Below are 10325 nucleotides of genomic sequence, written 5' to 3' on the forward strand. Positions count from 1 at the left end.
AGAGGCTGCCCAGGGGCAGATTCCTCATGCGGAATTGGTCATAGTAATGATTATATAACCATCTTTATCAGCAGGTGGTGCTGTTGCACATCTGAGTACTCGGGTTGGTTCTACTTGTTACTCTGTGTTTTGCAGAAGTTGACTGTATAATTATGGTAATTGTTTTTAAGACCTGCATTGCTGGTTGTGTTGATAGGTTGACAGCCAGCAGCCAATTGAAATTCGGAGGAGGGGCCACATGGTGTGCACTACTGGGTGATTACATTATGCCACTTTTAGGAAAAATCCAGAAGTGACATAACACCTTTATGGTAAATGACATGTTCAGTAATTCCTAGATCAACATGACATCATTTCTGGGCTTTCTTTCCAGAACTGACGTGGCACACTTGCTTGACACTGATATTTTTTCCTTGACTGCCAGAGTGCGAGTGGGCAACAGAAACTGAGAATGGCAACCAATGTTCTGGAGACCATTTGAAAATGTCTTCTTAAAAATTGTTCCTTGAATATGGCAAAAGTCTTATTGCCTGAAGAAATTCACTGGTAACTCAGAAGGGCCTAGAATCAGTGACTACTTGGCTGACTTTGAGCTTCTGGTCTCTGAGAAGAGTGGGGTGATAAGAAGGCAAAACAGTACCTGCCAGTGTTTTTAGGATGCCTATGCATCCCTCCCAGACTTGCAGAATCCCTGTGCAGAATGTGGTTCTTATAAGTAGTTTTGCAAGCACTTAAAAGCCCAGTATGAGGGTGGGTTTGCCCTTCTGAAATACAGGAAGAAATCACAAGCAAGGAGAGAAGAGGACTAACCTCAACATGCCTATTTATGTGTACTAAGAAGGCTATTTGATACTGATTTCCATGCTCTTTCCAGTCCAAGAGACATTCCTGCTCAACTAATTGTGAAGCTGGCAATGCACAGAGGGCCTTGTATTCAGAGGCAGGCCATGAAGGAATCTTGTGTTTCCTTCATAATCTACATATTAAAGAAAGTGCCATTTTGCAAACCCAGTACAACTGTTTACAATGTACAGGATGTAGCAGAACCCAGTGCCACTGGCACACATGACAACCAACACCTTTACTCATTGTAAGAGCTGAAATTCCCCATCATTTTAGTTACCTTTTCTTCTATTTCAGAAGGGCAACAATATCGGTCTGTTGCAGCAAAACCAACCATTAGTTTTGTGGAATCACAGGGAGCAATCCTAAGCAGTTCAGTTCTTCTCAGAAGTAGACGTCACATTATTGAATGGACCTTACTCCCAGGAAAGTATCCATAGATTTGTAGTTATAAAGGGTTATCTGTGTTTTTTCTTTCAGAAGCTGGTTATTCGAGACACCCTGTGAAGTAGGTGAAGCTGAGAGAGCCCTGATATTACTGCTCGGTCAGAACAGCTTTATCAGTGCTGTGGCAAGCCCAAGGTCACGCAGCTGGCTGTATGCGGAGGAGCAGGGAATCAAACCCAGCTTGCCAGATTCGATGTTTGCGCTCCTAACCACTACAGCAAGCTGGGTCTTTGAAGAAATGAACTTCTATACTAAAAAAGACACTTGTGTGAATTCACCGTTCAAATACAGTTTAAAGTCTAAAGTTTCTCTCTCTCCCTCCTTCTCCCTCCCCCCCCTCTCTTTCTCTGTTTGTGTGTACAAGTGTGCAATTAGGAGTCTTGTGCTTTAACTGCAGAATGACAGCCAGGCAGATAATCACTAAGTATCCTCTATGAAAGTGAAATCTTTATCTAATGGATTTCTGCCTACTATAAAACTGCAAGGTTTCTATAGTGTGGAAGGAGGAGTATATTTAACAGGGGACTGTGCGTTCCCATTCTAGGTCATGATCTGACTTATTTGTGTCATTAAAAAAACAAATTTAAAAACAAACAATTATTTCATGTTTCATGAAACAGTTTACCTTGACCCTAGAAAAACTGAAGCTTGAGTTCAGTTTCCAGAAGGGTCCATTAGAAAACAGCAGACAACGCCAGTTTTTTCCATGTATTTTATTTACATTTTATCCTTGAACTGAAGGAGTTAAGAATAATAATCTTTCACTGTCCTGTGCAATTTCCTAGAATTCTTCAGCAGCCTGCTGTTCCCATTGATAAGGAACAGCATTTGTAATTAGCAGCTTTCCACCAATGTCAAAGGCTGAAGGGCAGAGAACATTTGTCTCAGCAACCTGTAATTAGTTCCAAAGCATCTGCCAAGGTCTTGCTCAATAAAACAGGGCCCAGAAATCAGTATAAAAACCAATTGAACAAATTTCGAGTTCAGTGGCACCTTTAACACATTTTTATTCAATTTTTATTGGTCTTAAAGGTGCTACTGGACTCTAAAATTGTTCTGTTGCTTCAGACCAACATGACAGCCCTCTTGAATATAAAAACCATTTGTGACTTGCTGGGAAATTTTAATAATCTTCCTCATGGTATGGCAACTTTTATACCATATCCTGTGCTAAGGATTTCCCTTCTTTTATTTCTTCTTTTAGAACATTTTTTAAACACATGCTCTCCCACAAATTCACTCCGTCTGTACCATCTATTGACAAACGTGAACAGTGGTACATGATTCTGTTTTGGTCTTTCACTAGAGGGCAGCAGAGGGCAATATGTTGCTAGGCAGAATACTGTACAAACCAGGCTGCCGAATTTATTACGTTTATTATTTATTATTATTTGATTTTTAGTCTGCCACTCCTGCAAGTGGCGCATGGCAAGTAACAAAGATCCCCAATAAAACTCCCAATAAAATCAACCCATAAAACTCCAGCATGCCTGGCGGCTAAAAAGTCTCCCTCTCTTCTCCCATACAATAGCATCCTGGCTCAGGGGTAGTGAGGAGTGGGCCTATGACCTGAGCCAGCCTGGAGAGGGACCTTTGACCTTACCATCCCTGGCCTCAACCAAAGACCTGGCAGAAGAGCTCCGTTTTACAGGCCCTGCGGAACAGTGACAGAGATGGCCTGCTTTCCAGCCATTGGTCAAGAACATGGCCAGTATTGTACATATCTGAAGAAATGTGCACATGAAAGCTTCTACTCAGAATTAAACTTTGTTGGTGCTAAAAGTGCCAATGGACTCAGACTTTGTTCTGTTGCTTCAGACCAACAGAGCTACCCACCTGAATCTATACTCATTGTTGCTAATACTATACAAAGGTCGTTCTTAAAGTCTTTATACCCATCATTAAACATCAGAACATCCATTTGGTGAACATTTGCTACTTTTCATGTGGTATGCCAGTTGCACTGAACACAGACATCAGCTGGCAATCAAGACCGATCCGATACAGAGACCCACTGACATAAGGAAGCAGAGGCCAAAGGCAGGAGCCAGTTTCTCTGGTTATTCAAGGGCGAGGCAATGGCTAGGAGCCAAAAATATAGTTGCCAGAATGTGTCGGCCAAAGACTTGGTGCCAAGACTTAATATTCAGGCTGTGCAAACAAAACAAAACAAAACAAAAAACAGAGCTGGGTTCACATTGCTGGGCAGTCTGAACACCTAAGCAGAATTTTATAACATTAGAATTAAAGCTAGTCATGTCAGGAACTGAAACCCATAGGCATTTGCACTGGTTGTAGTGGGAGTCGATTTTTCATTCGTAACTCCCAGTTTTTAACTCTCTTCAACCAGACCCACCTGCTCATCACTTTCTTTACACAGCAACAGGAGAGGTTGCTTGTCTTTCCCTCTCTGTCAGTACTCTTATTGAGAGAAATGATCAGTACTTTTAGATGGAGGTTTATTGACAGGGCTCAGATTCCAAATCAGCAGTTAATTCTCACACAATGAAATGGTCCAATCCTTTCTCGTCATTCATCTCTTGCAGTTCACTAGGTCTGACTTCACTCTAGGAACTTGTAGGTATGTCAGACAAACATAACTCCCATAGTGGTATGTTACCTATTGCCAGAGGGATAAAACCAGCTTCTAGGGTAAACAGCCAGCATGGTGTAGTGGTGAGGAGTGGAGTATTCTAATATGGAGAGGCAAGATTGGTTTCTCATTCCACTGCATACAGCCAGCTGGGCAACCTTGGGCTAGTCACAGTCCTGATAGCACTGTTCTGACTGAGTAGTACTGTCAGAAGCTCTCTCAGCCTCACCTACCTCACAGGGTGTATGTTATGGGGGAAGGAAGGGAAGGCGATTGTAAGCCACTTTGAGATTCCTTCAGATAGTAAAAACGGAGTCTAAAACCCAGCTCTGCCTGCCAGCAAATACAAGCATTTGCCTCTGTTCCTTGAAAGGTGTACAAGGTAGTTGGTGTTTCTACCAATCAGGGGAAGGCAAGCTGATTGTCTGTGTCTCTCTCCATCCTGCATTCGTCCACTTCAGTTAAAGAAAGCCATCTGAAGCCATCAAACATCAGCTCCCATGTCAGCCACAGAGCTTCCAGTTCATGTCCTGTATGAAATGTGGCAGGAAGGTCCTGGTGGAGCAACAAGACTTTATCTGCAAAAAAACTTGCCAATGCGTCAGAGCTCAAGTCCAGTTTAATACTATTTTGGCACCCTACTTTGAGGGCGGTAAGAGATCGAACTACCCTGATTAATTGCACTGGGTGAGAGTTACGGGATGTGATTTCAGTGGCAAAAAATTCCCATTTCACCACTTTCACCGCCATCTCATACACCTTCATAAGTGTGTGGTACGATGTTCTTGCCGCTTCGTCACAAATTTCCCCTCACACTCACTCTAGCCGTCTCACTTCCCTCTTCCTCTCACGAAGCTCCTGAGAATAACAAGGAGCCTGCTTGAGGTGGGGGTGGAGAGGGCACAGAGGGGCGATCTTATCAAAGCAGCCATTAGGCAGGACTACCAGTCTTCTACCAAGGCCAAAGAGTCACCATAGAGCATTCAGGAATCCCTCGGATTCCGTAAGTCTCTGCAGGTGGACTAAAATATGCCCATCCCCCAACCGGGGAGGGGGTGGAACCCTCAACTCTAGAAAATGGCCACTTTGGAAGTGACATTATACCCCACTTTGGAAGTGGCATTATACCCCACTGAAGTCTTTCCCCTGTCCAAACCCTGCCCACCTCTCAGATCTCCAGATACTTCCCAATCTGGAACTGGCACCCCTACTGAAGAGTTACCTAGACAGTGTTTCAGAAGAAAATATACAACAAGATGAATGTGTTCTACTTACTAAACCAGGGTTTCATGGGGTTCTCGACAGCCCTGGAGTGGTTTCCCAAATGGGTGGTAGTTACTTAATTTTAAATATATATTTTTAATTGTTAAACATTTATTGGGTGAAATGACCATACATGGTCATGTCAACCTCTCCAAAGGCCGGGAGGTAGAGGGGAGGGGCCCTGGGTGGGTGTGTACACAGCTATGCTTTCCAACTATATTCTGCATGATTGTACCACTTCTGGGGTTTCTTGAGGCCTGAAGAATGTTTCAGGGGGTTTCAACAGTAAAAAAAGTTGAGAAAGGCTGTACTAAACAAACACGCTCAGGAGACCAGCACAGCTACTCACTTGAAACAAGCTCAGGAAGAAGGTACCATGGTACGTTTTTATTGCTATAACATAAGAAAGTTCATTGTACAAACTCACTGATAAATTGTGAGATTATTGATGAACAGCAAAGTTTTGAATAAACTTGAGAGAATAAAATTTCCAACAGCATGATTTCAGAGTAAAGCATGAAAACATAAATGATCAGATGACTCTTAAGGCTTTACAAACTGAAGAAATGGAAGTCCTGTACTAAAAGTCTGTTAAAATCACTTCCATGCTGAATTTCCAGTGACTGCTCACCTCTGGCCACAGCCCACAATAAGATTAAAAATACTGTTTACTACAATGTTGTGAGGGAAATGTTTAAAGAGTGCCCCCATGTGCAAAAGTGGCTGTTAATGGCATTATCTGTTAACTTTCTCTTCAGTTTCCTAGTGTACAAGAGACAATAATTACTTGAGCAATAAGCTTATGTTTCACTTACCTTCTGCACTTCCCCAACGCAGTGATAAATGGATACCTCCCCAAACCACAAAGTCAAGGAAAAGACATTTCTCTGCTTTCTACCTACATTAGCAAACTGGTATTTCCTTCCTTCCTTCCTTCCTTCCTTCCTTCCTTCCTTCCTTCCTTCCTTCCTTCCTTCCTTCCTTCCTTCCTTCCAGCCAGCCAGCCAGCCAGCCAGCCAGCCAGCCAGAAAAATAAGAAGCAGCAGCCAGGTTCCTCCCTCTCCTACCTGTATTGCTGCTCACTAAGAACATAAGGAAATGTAGCTTTTCATGTTGGTTGTCTGCCCCGCTTCTCAAGCAGAGCAAGTTGTAAGCCATAACAGGCTGTGTCAGATACAATTGGCCAGCTGTCGCCATGGTGATGCCCATAAGTGCAAATATAATCTGGTACTGTCTGCTCCTCCTAATGTGGCTTTTTGCAGTCTTCCTGTCCCTCCTTCCTAGGGATGTGATGCCAGCTACCAGATAGGGCCTGGAATTATAGCTCATTTCTAGACTGAAAAGATCAGTTCCCCAGGGGACAATGGCTGCTTTGGAAAATGGATTCCATAGCATTATATCCCACTGAGGTCTCTCCCTGCCTCAATTCCTGCCAACTCCCGGCTGCACCCTCAAAGTCTCCAGGTATTTCCCAACCCAGACCTGGCAACCCAACTGCCTTCCACCTCTTGACTACTTCCTCTTTGTTTGGTGTGTGAGAGCAAAACCTTGCCTGTCAACATTCAGTGCTGAAGCTTACTCAAGTACCAAGGAGGGGATGAGCCTAACATTTTCCCAGCCAAGCCACCAATGAGGAGGGTGCCTGTGACTTCAGGGACATTGTTTTCTCCCAGCCTAATAAGGCCCTGCCTGGTGAGGACATGGACCCAGGAAGCAGTGAGTGGCCCTTACGCGGAGTGGCAAGATACCTAGACCAGCCCCTGAGATAGATGCAAATGAATTAGCTAAATACAACGCAAAAACTGATCCTTGTCTTTCTGACATAGGACCCTTTAAAAGCTAATCACATACAAATCAAAATGCAGCCACATAGCACTGTTTGTGTGATTGTTGTTGCAACTAAGGCTTGACAGGAGTGTGTATGAAAAGTGATAAGAGGTGGGGAAATATAATACAGAAAGTAATGCAGGACAAGGTGTATCTCAGTGGTGGAGAGCCAGTGTGGTGCAGAGGTTAGAGTAGCCTTTCTCAACTTTTTGACCATTGAAAAAATCCTGAAACATTCTTCAGGCCTCGAGAAACCCCCGATATGGTAAGATCATGCAGAATATGATTCGGAAGCATAGCTGAATATGCTCCCAATCAGGGCCCTCCTCTTCCCACCCCTCCAGGTCCATCATTGGCCATTTGGGGGTGGGGCATTTCAACATGACAAGATGGATGGATAAAATTAAAAACCCAATAAATGTTCAACAAATTTAAAAGATATATACACACACACACACACACAATTAATTAACTACCGTCCATTTGGGAAACCCTTCCAGGGCGATCAAGAAACCCCAGGGTTTTACAAAGCCCTGGCTGATAAAACTTGGGTAAGAATATCGGACTAGGATCTGGGACACTCAGGTTTGAATCTTCATCCTGCCATGGAAGCTTGCTGGGATCCAGGACCCTGGACCACTCATACCGTCTCAGTATAACCTAACTCACAGGTTGTTGTGAGGCTAAAATGAAAGAGCAGAGACCAAGGTGAGCTGCTTAGGGTCCCCATTGAGAAGAAAGGTGATGTACAACTGAAGATAATATACATAAATAAATGTAAGCAGATTTTAGCTCCAGACAATATCTAAAGCTTGTTTCATATACACTGCTAAGGAATTCACTGCATATATATAAAAGCTGCTTGCGTTTTGCATACCCACACACACAAAAACAGCTCATTACTATAGCCTGAAAATGTGTTTTTCTCTTCTGTCACTGCCTAGTATCATCCACCTTGAAGAATTCCAGAGAATTTGAAAGCCTTGGAAATACCAGGCTATAACTGCTGAAGAAACCAATGTTTCAACTGGAGAAGAACCTGGGAAATTATTTTCCAGCCCTGTTAATATAAGGACTAGCATGTTTTTCTTCCTTTGTTCTCAGCCTTGCACATTCCATTTGGCATCTGAGAGACCTTTGGTTGTTATGTTTCAAAGATTTATTCCCTGTCCTCTTTTTTTGTTTCTAACATCCAGCCTAATGAAGAGTTCTGGAGACCTTGAAACCTTGCACAATGTGTTGTGTTATTTCGGTTACTCTTAACAAAAGTTATTACATTGCCTGAGTTGAACAGAACGGAAAAGCAATGCATCGTATGATAAGCTGTATTTGTGAAGTTAACTGATAGTGCAGTACCAAAGCCTTGTCTGATGATGCAGCTTTTTCTGATAACGTTAGAATCCTGGACCATGTAAAAGGAATTTGTGACATAACACCATTGGCTAAGTTTTGGAAGGAGTAATGCTGGCATCAGAGAGAACTGATGCATCACAGGTCAGGGAGTTCTGACATTATGCTTGCTGCACTAGAGTATATCCCATACCCATCCAAAGGCAACATGCTGTCAGCAGAGTTCATTACAAAAGCACAATACTCAGTTGGGACAGTCTCGCTGCTACGGAACAAGGGAATTAATTATGCATTTCCTGCATTGAGAGTTTGCATTTCCTGACCAGTGACCATTGGAGAGCAGGTAAGAGCAGCCAGCATACACTTCCATTCTGTTATTCACAACAGAAAGGGTGATGCATTTATGTGTTTGGGGGAGACATTACAAAGATCAGCTAGTTTTAATCAAGATCTAATAAAAAGAGCAATCATTTCATTCAGAGTTGGTGACAGACAGCTCCCCAGTCCCAAAGGAGGATTATTATAAGATCTAGTGTAAAACAAACAGATATAATCAGAAATTACAAAGGGATGAGATTTGCTAGGAAAATCTTATTTCCTTCTTCTCCATGATTTCCTCTTTCCCTTCAATGAAAAGCTCCCATGGCCCCCCCTTTTCTTGCTCCCTTACCCTTTTCCTATCCGCCCACCCGCCTGCCTTGCTTTATTTGCTCAAATACCTTCAGCTTTGCCTGCTTCCCTCCCCCTGCTAGCATCTGTCCAAGAAAACCAGTTGCATGGTGCCGGCCAACAGACGGGTTGCAGTGGGGAACGTGCAAGAACTTGTGGAGGGCACCTCATTTCCCCCTGTACCTTTTCCCCTGCTTCTTTCCACCCCCACCAACCAGCCTACTTTTTATATGCCCCCATCTTCAGCTCTGTTTATCGTTTCATTTATATTCTGCCTGTCTCCACAATGAGCACCTAAAGCAGCTAACATCATTCTCCTCCCCTCCATTTTAACCTCACAGCAACCCAGTAAGATAACGTAGCCCAAGAATGTTTAACTGGCCCAAGGTAAGCTGTTCATGGCTCAGTATATAGAGTTAAGCCTCAACACATTTAGTTATGTTGATAATTAGATATATTGTATGCAACAGTTAGAGTAGGCTTTCTCAGCCAGGGTTTAGTGAAACCTTGGGAGGTCTTGGAACTGGGTTTCTTTGACTGGGTGGGGGTTAATTTCATAAAGGTTTTTTGAATTTAAAAAAAATTGTGGTATGACCATATATGGTCATGTTGACCCGCCTCCCCCCTCTAATGGCCAATGATAGACCTGGAGGGGGTAGGGAAGGAAGACACCCAGCCAAACAAATCATTGCAGCCTAGTGATGTCACACTGAGCAGGAGTGTCTGGGGATGTCACCTCAATGGCTTCTAGGGCATGACAGAAGGTGTGGCCTGCTGACATCACTTTGGGGTTTCTCAAAGCTTGAAGAATCTTTCAGGGGTTTCTCAATGGGAAAAGACTGAGAAAGTCTGGGTTAGAGTGAAACAAGGTTCATATACTTGCTCATGAATTCTAATTCAGCAATTTCATCTTGGATGCTCCCTTGTACTTCCCTTTGCTTAAAAGGGTAACTTTTAAGTAAGCAGCAGAAATCCTGTCTGCTTCTGAACTTGTTTATGCCCTAAGGCAGTGGTCCCCAACCTGCAGGCCGCGACCCGGTGCCGGGCTGCGAAGGCCATGGCGCCGGGCCGTGGTTCCCTCTCCCCGCCCCCCCGCAGTAAAAAACTTCCCGGGCCGCAAGCTTGCGGCCCAGGAAGCTTCTTACTGCGGGAGGGGGGGAGAGGAAATCAGGGCCGCGCCCACGCATTGCGCATGCGCGTCCGGGCCGCACATACGCACGTGCGCCATGTGTGGCCGAAATCACGCATGCGCGAAAGTGCAGTACATGCGCGATTTCGGTCACGCATGGCGCATGTGCGCTGCGTGGCTGGACCGCGCATGCACGATGCGCGG

The sequence above is a fragment of the Paroedura picta genome, chromosome 8, assembly GCF_049243985.1.
Source record: "Paroedura picta isolate Pp20150507F chromosome 8, Ppicta_v3.0, whole genome shotgun sequence".
NCBI lineage: Eukaryota > Metazoa > Chordata > Lepidosauria > Squamata > Gekkonidae > Paroedura > Paroedura picta.